Below are 15,146 nucleotides of genomic sequence, written 5' to 3' on the forward strand. Positions count from 1 at the left end.
TCACAGTGGAAGTTTGTTCCTAAAACACATTCTTTTCAAGTACAAATCTGAAGAGCTTGTACTCCTGTGTGAATAATTTATATTTTCTGTGAGTGTTTTGTGGCTCCAGTCCAAATGTACAGACCTAACATGTATAGGTGCTTTTCTAAAAATATGTCTCTGCATGTTCCCAGGTGGAAGCGGAGGAGGAGCAGGTATATGCACAATGATAAATCCCTTTCACGTCCTCTCTCTCTCACACACATACTCATGCACTAACACACACATACCAGGACTCTCTGCAGTCAATCTCCTCAGGGCACACTTCACGTCACCATTCCCCCCCCCCCCCCCCATCCTACCTCTACTTTACCTCCATCCTTTACCTCCACCCACACATAAAGCATTCTAAATCTCCTCTGCTCCAAATTACAAGAAAAAGGGAGAAAACTCTCCTTTTGAATGTCAAAGAATGAAAGAGAATTCAACACTGCTGCGAGCCCCATAATGTGGCAAAGACGTCATTGAGCTTTTTCAGGAGATGATTAACTTAATTATCAGCAGAGCGGGGGGGAGGAAAAAAAAGCCACCAGTCAATCCAATCAAATCAAAACCAATTCAGTCCGTCTCTGTGCGTCTCAGCGGCCTCGCAGCTCCGTCATCTGATCCAACCCAGCAACTGACGGATGTGAAGTGCACTGAGTGGCCTCTTTAAGGCAAATGTACAGAGGTGAGGTCATCGGATGGTTGATTTAGAAAGCGAGAGCGAATTATTCAACAGTCTTTAATGGGAGCTCAAGCTGATGTTTGGATATTGTGTCGAATGAAAAGCTTCCGCCTTTTCTCATTAAACGTAAGGTTATAAAGTGCAGTCAGGCAAAAATGATTTCATACATGTATTCATACTTTGCAGAATAAAGCGGAAAGTGCAGAAGTTGGGGGCCACATGAATACCAGAGCCACCATTTGTGTTTCTATGAGTAGGAGTGTGGGTGTAAAGCATTGACTGTATATAAGGATGGACGACACATCTCCACTTCCTCCAACTGTACGAAAATGAAGCCAAAACATCCCAGATTCGTGGGTTACCATCTTTGGGCTGGTGATGTAATTTGGAGCCAGCGTCTGTGCAGTGTAGGGGGTTTGGCCCCCGTCTGCCCAATCAGGAGTCAGTCTAAGCTGTCAATCATGATGCCACACCTCCTTTTCATGGCGTCAAATAATTAATTAAACTTGAAAGAAAAGAAGCACATAGACAAACATCAGAAAGACTACTACCGAAAATAACAGAAACTATCTTTGGGAAGAAACATTACTTGACATGACTTTTTAGTTTGGTCCATGTGTCCATATGTTAACATGGAGGAGGTGGGGGTTACACTGCAAACAGCCATATGAAGGACAAATGATTGACAAAAAAACCCACACAAAAATCAAAAATCAAATAAATAAATACAGCTGGTAATAAAAAATGCAATTTCTGTATTTCTTCATTTATTTATTTCTACATTTCCACTTTCATTCATTTACATATCTATTTCTGTATGTCTACATTTATATGTATTGATTTGTATATGTATGACTTATATGACTTTTTCTGCAGAATCTCTGTGAGCTTCATATTTGAGGTTTTGGCAGAAACGTCTCATCAGCTTTAAGATGGATCGCCAAAACATTTGATTTGACAGTCATGCCCCCCTCAGGATAAATAGTAATAACATGACTCATCATTATCATGGCAGGGTTTAGTGTGTGAGTAGGTGTAGGCTTCACAAAGCTGAGATAAATACAGACGCTTTATCGAACCCTTCGGTGTTTAACAGAACTTTCTTGATTTAAACAACCTCCTCTGAAGCCTGAGGGAGCAGCATCATAAACAAAAGCAGCTACAGACCGGGAAAGGAAGTGAAAATTGCTTTTTAAGTGTTTGTTTTTGAATTTTAAGTCTGTCTCAAACTTTTGGACACAAGACATTAGCTCGACTAATGGTTTGTAGTTTCCTACCAAGTCTGTAAATCTGCTGAACGTCTGTCAGCGACTGACGGGATCGAATGGTCACAGAGCGACCACTCAACCGAGGCTCTAAATAAGTGCAGGCAGCGGCAGGTACAAGAATAAAACTACAGGCCTGTAAAGTAGAGAGAGAGCAAAGCGTTTCCAGTTTCTCCGTATCTCCACATGCATCACCTTCGACTATCAGCCCAGAGACACTTAAGCTTTTCTTTTTTTTTTTTGCAAATTGCCCTTGATTACACATTTTTTGTGAAAATGATCAGAGGAAAGAGAGTTTAACATTACTCTGTCTCATTCAGAATAAAAAGAGACTTCAAAGATGGTTCTTTTACAATATTCATGAGTTTCTAAGATCCTCAAAGCCTGTTAAGAAGAAGCATGTGGTAGGACTGCTGGCAAATGCTGGTGGAAACATCCCGGGCCAGAAAACACACTCATACTAAATCTGAAGCAGCCTGATCGGCAGAGCGGGAGGTGAAGGGTTTGGATTCATCTTGGCACACTTGGCGCTCCAGAAATTAATGCTAAATAACATCTTCATGCATCAGAGGAGCTGTAAACGCATCCCGGCTCATCACTGGCATATTTGCCTCCACGCAAAGTCCTTTTGTGTGTGTGTGTGTGTGTGTGTGTGTGTGTGTGTGTGTTTGTGTGTGCGTCTCTAAAAAGTCTTTCTTACAACAGAGGAGTGAGAGTTTGACAGTGATGTTTTTTCTTGGGGGATTCCGCAGCATCCTCCGGTGCTGAAGAGGTTCCAAGTGTAAGTATTTCATGGATCCTCTTTGGTCCTTTCACACTGACTGTCAGGAGCTTCAGAGTCTGAATTCTCTGGAGATAAAGAGGCGAGGAGCTGGTGAAAGTAATCATTTTAGCACTTCCTCGCTCCCTGATCTCTCCTCACTGACTCACGCTCCTGTCTGAGGAGAAAAGATGAAACCTCCTCATCCGACATGACAAATACATACGGGATGTGAAAGGTGCATTCAGGCCACACTCACTCGCTGCTGTTTGAATGTTGCATTGCAGCATTTGATCTTGACAGTGGTACAACTGTCGTCAATAGGGGGAAATAAGGCTGAGTTTAATTTGCAGACATCTTCATGGCCGCCTGCAGACGCTTCTCAAACTGAGTCTCAACTTTTAGTGCCTCACTGGGAGAAAAACATCTCTGCAAAGGTGAATGAAATATTGGACGATAATAAGCCCCTTTTTGCCTCATTCTTCTGAATGACGGCCGAATGTTTAATATGGGGGAATAAATGTGGACTGAAATATAATCAAATTTTTACACAGTCTAAATTTATGACACTCTACACTGCGGTGCAGGTGTGGGTTATTTTTCCTTCTCTCTGCTGTATGTGACAACACATGCAGCATAAAATGTAAGGATTTAGAAAAAATTCTGCTCTGGATAATACAAAAGATGGTAATACGGCTGAAACTCACTCTGTGACAGAAGCTCTGGGAGATTTGATGTCAAGGAAAATGATTGTAGGTGACCTGACTGCTACGCTTTTCTAATTGTCAGTCAGGGACAGAGAGAGAAAGAAGCAGCATTTCAAAAGTGAAAAGCCAAATTGCATTTTGTCTAAATGATATTAAATCAAAGAATATAATGAATTCAACTCGGATAAATGGTGAAAATGATCTATAAAAAAGGAGCTAACAGCATACAGATGCTTTTGAGAGTTATTGTCAGGTGGTAGTGAAATAATTTGCTGGAAGAGAAGATTGATTCTCCTCGCACGTCCGTGTATTTAATATGGAGCTCCAGCCAGAATACCTTTAGCTTAGCATCGTAGAGACAGTGAGAGCAGCTCAAAAGTAAAACGTCCACGTACCAGCACCACTACAGCTGAAATATAAAGTGAGCACGTTTCTGTTGAATGACAGCAGGACACAATACATGGGAATAAATATGGAATCTAATTATGTTTTTAATAAAGTCTCAATTTGCAAACTACACCACCATGAAGGTATGGATTATTTCCCCCTGTCACACTGTGAGATTTTATCAAAATGTTGCTGAAAAAAGGTTTAAAATCCCCCAGGGACAGACTTTATTATTATCTATATACTTTTATTACCTGGCGACTAACTGGCTATATTTCTTTGATTGTCAGTCACAGACAAAGAAAGAAGCATCATTTCAAACATAGAACAAAGATAAATTGAATATGCTTAATCAAAAAAGAGTGAAGAGCCAAATTGCATTATGTCTAAATGATATTAAATCACAGAAAATAATGAATTCAACTCAGACAAATGGTGAAAATGATCTATATAAAAGGAGCTTACAGCATACAGATTCTTTTAAGAGTTATTGTAAGGTGGTAGTGTAATAATTTGCTTTTTTGGCCGCTGTTGAAAGAGAAGATTGATTCTCTCTCTCACGTCTGTGCATTAAATATGAAACTACAGCCAGGATATCTTTAGCTTAGCTAAGCATTGTAGAAACAGTGGGAGCAGCTCAAAAGTAAAACATCCACCTACCAGCACCACTACAGCTGAAAGCATGTTTCTTTTGAATAACAGCAGAACAATACAATGGAATAAATGTGGAATCTAATTATGTTTGTGATGAAGTCTATTTGAAAACCACAACACAGAGAATTCAGCAGAATGTTGCTGAAAACAACTAAAAACCACTCAGTCACAGAGCAACGTTTATTACTGGGCAACTGACTGCTACGCTTTTCTAAATGTTAGTCGGAGAGGAAAACAATAAACATAAATTTAAGACAAAATAATATGCTTCATCAAAAAATACTCAATTAAAATGATATGCCAAGTGGAGATTCAAATTGCATCGTGACTAAATGACGTTTAATCACAGAACATAATGAATTTAACTCGGAAAACGGTCTTATGAAAAGAGCACTGTGCAGATTTTGGAGACTTGACATAAGGTGGTTGTGTAATAACAATGCTGTGCAGGCACCAGTGGCCTTTTTTCTTGGCCTCATCCATTTTTTCCAGCTCTTTCGCAGCCATAAATTACTCAGCTAATGCCCCAACAGCAGCAGCTATTGCTGAATCATTCAAAGACCTCAATTAACAATTAAAGGCTTAATGAATAGAGGTCCACGCTGGGTGGCTTTGCTCCGCGCCCAGAGGAGCCCAGTGGAATATAATCTCTCCTGCAGGACAGTACAGTAAATACTGGCTAACGGCGCGGAGAAGATAGAGAACAGCCCGTTAATGCCCACATGTAATGAGCAACAAGCTGTGCAATTTTCTGAGCTTTACTGTGGCACCTGGAAATTCTCCTTTGTGAGTTTTGTTGTGAAGCTTAACAAGGAAGTATGACTGTCAAGCACCGTTCTTATTTTTTCCTCCGCTCCTACACCCCATTACCTCCTGGATAATACCTGTCTTGAGTTTGAATTGAAGAAGGAGAGGAGGGGGTGGGTGGCAACAAAAGGAGAGAGACAGAGACATAGAAGCAGAGAGAGGGAAATAAAAAGAGGTGAGATGGAAGGAGAGAATGAGCGACGCTGGAAAAAGGAGGGTGACAAAGGCATTTGCAATGCCAATCATCTTCAAGGAGCTTAGAACTGGGCCTCGGACCAGAATATCAAAGATGGGAAATGCAGGCATACATCATGTGGTAGGTAGGTAGCTGGAGTGCTAGCTTATAAATTATTACTGTGAATCTCTCCCTTTATATTGCCATATCCTATCTGCCTTTTATTTACATATTTTTCATACCTTTAATGAACTGACTTTTTGAACTGTAAAGCGACGCTCCGCCGTGTGGAGCCCACAGCTACACGACTGCGCCGCGCTCCTGTGAAGAAAACACATTCCAATTCCCTTCAGCTTTATCTCCTCGTCCTCCTCTACACAAATTTATGGAGGCTTTCTGAAGCATGACGGCAGACGATCACGCACCTAAAATGAGTTGTACCATAATCAGATTTTAGCAACCTATAGCCTCGACCAGCGACGACAGCGGCGAGATAAAAGCTGGCTGTGACCTGTGCTGTGAGCTGGGATGAAGCCATATCCCTGCGAGGAGATTTTATCCTGCATTTTATAATAATAACAGGACTGATTATCTCTGGAATCAGGGCATTTGTGTGCTTTTACTACGCAGCACAAACCTGATCTTTGAGGTCAGTGTGTATCATTTGGACAACTTCAAGCTGTTTAGAGTGGTGGCTCGTGTGAGTAGTTTTAGAAGTGATAAACGGAGGGACCTCTGGGTGACTTTCGATGTTGCCTCATCGATTCCACAGGGATTTAATGTTTTAAGGGAACATTTTGAACCAGATTTTTCTACCAGCCAGGCTTTGCCAACTACTTTTCTTCAGAGATTCTCTATTGCATCACCAAGTATCACAATGTTCCTGTCTGAATACTCTTGAAAGTTTGTTTTCTTGGAGACTTCCCCATTCTCACACTTAAAACAAAGGATTACTCCTACATCTCTGTGTGTATTTAAAGCAAGGAGCGAGAGAAATAGACTCCACCTGCTGTTGCAGCGGGGGAATCCACAGCTCCGCTCCAGGGCATGTGAACATATGCCATGCATTCCCATATCTCTTGGCACGGACATTTTTTCTCCATTTCCTTAATTCTCCTGTTGTGTGAGTGCCAAATATAGCTTCCGCTCCACCAGGCTAAAGTAACTGGGTCACTAGAGCTGTGAGTAATTAGCTGATAACAAAATATGTTTCTGTTTTATGACACCAGGAGCCTGAAGACTGAGGTGAGAACTGTGGCAGGGGTTTGACGGTTGAGGGTGAAAAGGTCGACGTGGGCAGGAGGCCAGAAATAACACAATCTGTAGGTTTGATCAAATGAATAAAAAAATTTGCATGAGGCAGAGGTGGATGTGAATGACGTCCATTTTCACACTGTGAATATTTTTAAACTAAATGTCCAAGAGCTAATTATAGGGAACACATTTCAAGTGCGTTTCTAATGGGAAACCAGAAAATATATAGAAAGAAAAAAAGGAAACATTAAAGCAGGCTCTAGTGTTTTGATCCCTTGACTCCCGAGTTTCTATATTAGTTCAAAAGCACTCCATAGTATAATATACCATCACTATATAATGCAACCCAGTGCAATGTTATTATATACGTTACATTTGTCTTGGGTCTATCTGTTCCTGCAACGAGATAAATTTAGAGCCAAATGTTTGTTCCTTGCTGGTAGGAAAACACAAATACCTGATGTATTTAATATAATAGAAGGGATACTGCCACTTTGGTTTGAAGAAAGTGAAATATCTCATTATCTCCAACTATGTCATTTCTCCAGATTGTGTATCTGTGAACCTGAGCCCCACTGGTTTCTTCCTGCTTCCACAAACATGACATTCTTTTGAGAGTGTGTGTGTGTGTCTGTTTGTGTGTGTGTGTTGACTTGGTGACGTGGGAGGATATCTCCACTTTATTAACTTTTGTAGCTAATCTGTCAAAGGTCAAAGGTCAAGGTCAGAAATATGGTCTGAAAAACACATTTTCTAGAATATCTCTGTAGATAATAGAGCCAGAGAGACAATCTGAGGCTTTACTTGCTCAGAAAATAATTCCCTATTGTATAATAAGTGACGTCATGAAGAAGTCACAGTGAAGTCAGAAAAGGAATCAGAAATTCATTTTTTACTGCATCCTATAGGACTATGACCTAAAGTTTATATAGATCAAAATATATTTTGTTATCATATGGTGGGAAAGATTTTAAAGTGTTGTCTCTATAAAGTCTGGCAACAACATCATATAGTGTAGTAATGCATTAACCTTTGCAACCAATAACATTAGAGACACAAGCTAATGTGTTTATGTGCACATGTGAGGTTTATGCAGCACACACACACACTGTATGCATCGCCCCTCTAGAGATTTTCATTAATAGGTTTGATGAAGTTCATACAGCTATTGTATCACTTTAAATACCAGAGACATCTCAGGTACAGCGAATACTTTTCAGTCGTTACAGCTGGTTCACATTGGAGGTAAACTGAGACATGTCCTGTGCAGTAACTGGCTTTTTGCCTGTTCATCTGTATGAATGAGTTTCTCCACTACCTATACACTCAGGTAAACATGTTCCCCTGGTTCTATGGCACAAACGATTAGGATACCTCAGGCTTTGCTTGCACAGTCCAAATACATGTGTCCTTACAATAAAAGCCTCATTCCAGTTTGGACTGAAAAAGATTAAAGACCAATTCAAGTTTTTCAACATTTCCAAAGCACCAAGGAGTCTTTTCAGTGAAAGTATAATTGTTTTCTCTCTTATCTGGGGTAAAAGTCTCCTTTTAGAGCCTGGTGAATGTGGCTTGCGGAGCTTGAAATAGCTCCGAATGAGCCGTGCGCGGTGGCGAGGCCGGGGGTTAGTGAGTGGAGACACTCCAGACTTCCAGGCAGGAATCAACTCGCTCCAGCTGCCAGAGTAATAAAGTGCTGGCAGCTGTCCACGGTTCTGAAATCAACCACTATCTCTTTGAATGGAGAATAAAAGGAGCTGGCCGTGGTGCTGAGACCCCCCGATGCTGCTGGGCTAATGGCTCGACTCACAACTCAACTGAGCATCAGGTGCATGCGTGTACAGTGGCTGCTGTTTATCCAAATCTGCTGCTTTCCAGTGGCTGAAAAGACAGAGACAGACTCTGTGTGTTGAATATGACTAATGCAGGGGTGGAACGTGGCATACACATCCAAGAATAGGAGATCAAATAGGGAGCAGTGGGTATTGCCACATGCATAATGAAACGCAGAACTATATTATGTGAAGTGGATATCATATATGAAAATGTTGACGCAACGCGCTCCTCTGAATGGCCACGCCGTCGTCATCCTTCTTTGTGTTTGTCTGACTCCCTCATCTGTTTTTCTCTTTGGTTATCTCTCACATGCAGGGGTATAAAAAGACACAGGGAGAAGCAGCTCCTCTAATCTGTTCTTTGACCTATCGTCTGAAAGCTGGAGCAGCTCTAAAATGTTTTTCCATCTGTATCCCACAGAAGACGGACTCTGTGGTGCGTGGCTTTGAAGCAGCCCACATCATACACCTAGGGTCAGTGATCATCCCAGCCCACGGGTGCACAAACCCACTGGACAGACAGATTACTGACTGGGCCAGAAATGCCTGGCTAAACTTTATTCCAGCTCTCTCCTCTCTGGGCTCATACTGATTCTGTGCATGCATGTATAGGCTGGCCATTCCTATAGCTCATCCCTGGAGAGAGATAAGTATTGTTTGAGTAGCAGCACATTTCATGCTCCGCTTCCCCCACCTGTTCCCTGACCTGCAGAGTCTCGAGGCTGGAATAACTGTCAAACGCCTTCACCCACGTCTTTTGGGGGATGATTGAAAAGAGGGGTTTGTCTTCCAGAAGTTACCAAAGCACAAAAACAAACTTTGCTGAAGGTGATCATATAAAAGGATAACGCCACATTTAGGTCAGTGTTTTGGACTTTGTCGTCTGCAGATGCGTGTGGCTGCAATGTCAAGGTCAAACTATTAATCCAATCTATCGGGCTGATTTGAATAATGAAGAGCAGAATTTGTCTGGGCCTCAAAGATACCCCCCCTCCCCCCCTCCCAGCGGTGCCTCACGGGGCCAATTTAAGTTTCCAACCTTCTCTGTGTGATGTCTCACTGTGTTCGCTGGTTATCAATCGCGAGTGCAATGAGGTTTGTGTGTAATAAGAGAGGAGCACAGCTGTGTTTGCTTCAGTTGGCAGGAGTCTGTTTTTGTTTTGCACAGCGGTGATTTGCAATCATGGACCTGTCTGAAATTTTACAAATTGCCATCAGTTGAAGGACAAGAGTCGTCCCGCATCCTGTGACATGCTTTATCACTTTGCATTAAAAGAAACAGAGTTTAAAATATCTTTTAATGGTGGCTTGCTGTTTGATTCTTCTCAGTTTGGAAGAGAAATCTCAAATCTGGAAATCGGTAACTATTTGATAATTTCAACATGATTCCAGCTCTGTCCGAGATATTCAGTTAAAAAAGGTTATTTTTAAAGATTTTTTAAAAAGTGTGATGCAGTGCAGGAAGAAGTACGAAGAAACACCAAAGTTCAATTCCTCACCTACGAGAAAAGCAAAATCCTCAAAGATGAAAATCAAAACTGTTATCTTTGCGCCCTCGGAGACGAACTGCCTCCAACACCAGAGAAACACTGCAAGATCAGAGAGGAGCACCAAAACCAAAATCACACCCAAACAAGCCATGAGAAAGAGGGGGGGGAAAAAGCCAGAAAACAAGCGAGAGGCGTGTGGATTGTGATGAAGTGAGCTCGTAAAAGAAGAAGCTGCTTCGGGAGGAGAAGAAGGAAGAGAGAGAAGAGGAAAGAAAAAAAAAATACCAAGAGCGTCCGCAAGCACGTAGTAGTGGGTCTATTTCTCAGAGGATGTCTCCGGAACACTCAGCATCCAAGATTGAAATCATTGCATGCAGAGAAACGAGAGAAAACACTTTCCCCGAGACAAGGCAGCAAGAAAAAGAGGCTTAAAAATATGAAAATGTCAGTGGAAGGTGTCAGTACTCACCGAGCGGGAGTAAAAAGGTTTCAAGTAAAAAGAAATGGGGGCGTTTAGCGGCGGTGGGTTGGTGCTGTGCAGGATTGTGGATAAACCGAAGCGCTGCGCTCGCTATCACTGCCGGTTGTTGAGTCATGTGACTGAGGATTGGCCAGAGTTTGAGAGGCGCGCACACAAACACACACACACACACGCACGCACGCACGCACACACGCACACACACACCGAGGTATTCAGGGCTGTAATGGATAAGGGCTTTTCGGGTAATGTCATTGATTTTTTTTCTTCTCAGCACAATTCCAGTTTCTTCAAATTGGGTCCAGCCACTACACGGGGGGGGGGGGGGGGGGGGGGGGGGGGGGGGGGGGGGGGGGGGGGGGGGGGGGGGGGGGGGGGGGGGGTCCCAGGAGGGTCCATATGGGAAAGTTAAGAATATATATATATATATATATATATATATATATATTGCAAGCTACTGCAGTGAGTAAGTGCATGGTATCATATTTTTATACTTATATTTCAGTTTTCTCCTCATGTAGAGAATCGATTGTCTGAGGAAATACTGTATGTACTGTATATAAGTGTAACAATGCCAATTAAACAGCAGTGATGTGATAAAAAATATGGAATATTTGATAGAGTTCTGTGCCCCTACGTCCCTTTTGGGGGACCCCTCCTTATAAGGGTGTGTCTAGACCTCTCCAGGCTCCACATATGCAAGGAATAGACTGGGATTTTGATTTTGATTTTGTTTTGTCAGAATAAGCAGAGATTGCCTCCAAAAACATCCATGGCCATTTCCATCGAATAAATCACAACACAGACATCACCTCAAGTGGTAACAAGCTGAAAAAGCTGAAAACTTCTTTATTAAAAACCAGCCTTTAACTCACGACTGCAACCGTCACATAAAAGGAAATATCTTGTTGCACCAGAAACAATCTTTTTTCATTACGTTGCTACAGCCTGTTATTTTATTTACATAGATTTGACTGTATCATCTTTGATCATCAGTCATTCTCTGGCTGTTAACATCCAGAGAATGACTGAAACTGGTTTCCATACATCATGAGTTTATCAATCCCAACCTCGTGGTTCCCTCTTGTCAAAATCTACTTCAAAGACGAATCAACTGAGTTTCTATTGAACCTCATGAGAGCATTGATCATCAGTGAGGGGGTCAACTCTCCGGTAAGTTCTCTGACAGAGTTATAAGATTGTCAGTGAATGATTTCACCTGCAGCCCACAGGTGAGACTGACTGAGCAGCTTCCACAGCATTAAGGGAACTCCAGGACGTATATATGAGGCTTTGTATTTTAAACTTAGACTCCAGCCTGGCTTCTCATTTCATTTGATCCTGCTCCGTGAGGTGGACAGCTTCGGGGCTCCTACCCGTTCCTGACAGAAACATGAGTGGTCATGCTGTCAGGGAGGAACAGAAGTCTTTGTTGTTGCTGCAGCGTCTGCCGGGCAAATGAGCAAAGGGTCTGTATGGATCAATGACTTCTTAAGGGGCTGATAGGCAGAGACAGACAGATGCAAGGGCAGCGCGCTTCCTCCTCAAAGTTCTTTGTTTTCCTTCACGAGGATGAATTGTTCGATAGATTCTGCCGAACGTCAGAGGAGCAGCATTTATCATGTTTTGGAGGTCTTGTGAGTTTGTGAGGTGAGATTTAGGAAGTTGATAAAGTCTAACAATGTGTTTAAATGATGTTGCAAAGGTAGATGTAAAAGCAAAAGTCACAGATTCAAAACGACATTAGTATCAAAACATTTCAAAGAACAATAACTGCACAAACTCCACACATTTCTCCATGTTTGCAGGTAAATAAGTCATTATACCTAAATTTACTAATTTGGTAACTATAACTTTGTAAGTTTGCCCAGTTGCTGGGCTGCAGAAATCTTTAGAGCTGTTTCCCTGTGGGCAAAAACAACACTATGAGTTATAAGACTGAAACAGTTCTGGTTTTAAAACCAAAACAATGAGCTTGAAGATGCTAAAATGCCAACAGCGCTGAGGCAAGCTGCCACACCGCTTGTGGCTCCTGTACAACGAGTGACGCCTGTCACATCAAAGTAGTTATTTAAGAAGTATTATAAAAATGGATTAGCCAACAGTTTCAAAAAGAAGGAAGAAGATGCTGAGGTCGACTTAAGCATCAGGACATTGCCAGCTCCCTAATGGGAGTTGTCTTTGTCGATGTCATGTGAGGAGATGTCTGTTCACGTCTCAGACCATCAGATCTGCCGCTGCAGGAATAGCAGGCAACATTCTCCTTTAAAGCAAACAGAAAAACCACACACCTCCTTTCCGCTCAGTGTCACACACAAATCTCAGAGCAGATGCCGCTCCAGCACAGTGTGACTAAGGATCTCTGTATCTATTCATCTCTATCCACCTTCCTCCACCCCAATACACATGGTAATTCTCTGGCCGGGATCCCGAGCTCTGTGTGGATAGTCCAACAGTATCTGGCATGCAGCTTGTCTTTGCTGGCGCTGTAACTCCAAGCCATGAATCCGCACACAAGGTGCATGTGTGTGTGTTTTTGAGTGAAGCCTGTTGGAGACAAGACCTGAATTTGATCCGAGCATCATGTCAAGTCATGGGTCTGCACTCTGGCAAGTAATAATGATGGGTAAGAGAACATATAATGCGACGTTAAAGGCAAAAGGACTGAAAATATCCCCTTTTTCAAACAGGAATAGTGCATTAGCAGCAGGGATTCACTATCCCCTCTCTGATTGGAGCTATTAAATCCAATTTAGGATATTTGAAAATAGAAGGGAAAGCTGGTGGCTGAGTGGGGTATGTATATATATATATATATATATATATATATATACCAAAAGCATTGCCCAGGAAAAGACTAATGCAGCCAGTATTATTCAAGGTCCTCTGGGAAAAAATACCACATTTTAATGGCGTCTAAATTACAGCTCTGAGGAAATTTTAAGTGCTTGTCCTCTGCTGCATGTTTCCCTCTGTCGACTATCTTTTTATTCTGTTTTGCTCATACCCCATTTTTCAGCCGTTTCTTTGCACACGCTGCCATTTCTCAGAAAAATTACTCTGCATTGAAAAGTAATTTGGTTGTCTGTGAGATTCATGCCATTTGTGCTGCTTACTCAAAAATAATGATTAGCCAAAAGGTCATTTACAGATGTGTGTGTGTGTGGGGGTGTGCGTGTGTGTGTGTGTGTGTGTGGTCTAGGTGTTACTCATGTTGTGAGGACCTAAATCTGTCACATTATGGGGACTTGTCGTCTTTGTGAGGACAAAAATCATGTCCCCATTATGTAAATCATTAAAGTTTAAAATATCAAGGTTAAGGTTAGGTTCAAGTTTAAGTTAAGTTAAGGGTTAGGGTTAAGCAAGTATTGGTTAAGGTTAGAGTAAGTCTGTAAGAAATCACTGTAAGTCAATGTATGTCTTCTGAAGTCATGGAGACACAACTCGGTGTGTGTGTGTGTGTGTGTGTGTGTGTGTGTGTGTGTGTGTGTGTGTGTGTGTGTTCTTGACTTGGTCCATGCACCTGTCAGCGTGCGTGTCACTGACGAAGCATAACATTTTAACGTGTTTAAACACCGACATTTCTCAGCATCTGTCATTCTTCGGCCTCACATTTCTCCGAGCTGCCGGCTCTGTCTCATACCACGCAAAGCCGGCATCAACAACATAATTCAATCAGCCTCACTACCTCATCTGCCCCCTGTCAGATAGGAATTCAAGTCAATGTTTTTGCTTCAAAGCAGATTGTTCCTCCGTGTCTTTGTGAGTGCGATGTGATTTGGACGTCTCATGATCTTTCTCCATCTACGTGGGCGAAATGTTTAATATCCTGATCATGACTGTGTAAAGCTGCGATTTGCATTTGCTCTAAACACGCCTGATGCTAAACTCTTCTCCCTCACAGAGTCGCAATAAAATTAAAAAGCAACACTGACTTTTAGAATCACAGCCTATGACAGTGACTCTTAAATGAGCCCTGACAACTAAACGACTGTGTGGAGTTTAGTCCATCTGTTCATTTGACTTCTCAATGTGGCCACCCATATGTTGGGGGTCTCTGTACCATACTGTGAATTAACATGGAATACTAACTCATTCACCTCGTCTGGTCACAACTGAAACTTTAATAAATGTTTAAAACACCACGCAGAGTTCTCCTGCTAACATCAATACTAATACTGTTTAGGTTCAGTGTTTAAAAGATGCACTAATCAATATTTCTATATTAACAATTAATCAAATCAATGCATCCCTTTCCCCTTCATTCACTCTCACACACTGAACAGCAACATTTCCAGCTGGTAGATAAACCCAAAGTCTCCCTGGATGTTTCCTGCCAGGCGACAAAACACAGACAGCCACAGTTAGCAGCTGGCCGGTGATATTTATCAGCCAATGAGTCAGGGGAATGGATGATAATGGACCTACATGCACGAGGTTGCCTGGTACACTCAAGCATTTACTAAGGTTTTATTTTTTTAAAGTGGTAGCTAATGATCTATATTAATGTTGTGTTTCCCACTTTGTAAGTGCCAAAAAGTTAGAAGCATTTAAATGCTACAAAATAGGTGCCTAGAGGAGGTAATAATAAATTAAAAGAAAATTGATTACCATTAAGTGACCAAACA

The 15,146-nt window shown here is 41.9% G+C and overlaps 1 protein-coding gene across 9 annotated transcripts in view; it reads right to left on the reverse strand.

Annotated features, from left to right (window-relative positions):
- Positions 1 to 10,633, reverse strand: part of LOC117778667 (RNA-binding Raly-like protein) — a 34,908-nt gene extending 24,275 nt beyond the window's left edge. For 6 of the 9 annotated variants that reach the window (XM_034614411.1, XM_034614408.1, XM_034614409.1 and 3 more), the window contains exon 1: positions 10,510 to 10,633. The gene's annotated coding sequence lies outside the window, so the exon portion shown is untranslated. Of the gene's footprint in view, positions 1 to 10,049; positions 10,140 to 10,509 lie in introns of all 9 variants that reach the window. The other 3 variants (XM_034614406.1, XM_034614407.1, XM_034614405.1) reach the window with 2 other exon arrangements.
- Between the last annotated feature and the right edge of the window lie 4,513 nt (positions 10,634 to 15,146).

The sequence above is a fragment of the Hippoglossus hippoglossus genome, chromosome 17, assembly GCF_009819705.1.
Source record: "Hippoglossus hippoglossus isolate fHipHip1 chromosome 17, fHipHip1.pri, whole genome shotgun sequence".
NCBI classification, from domain to species: Eukaryota; Metazoa; Chordata; class Actinopteri; order Pleuronectiformes; family Pleuronectidae; genus Hippoglossus; species Hippoglossus hippoglossus.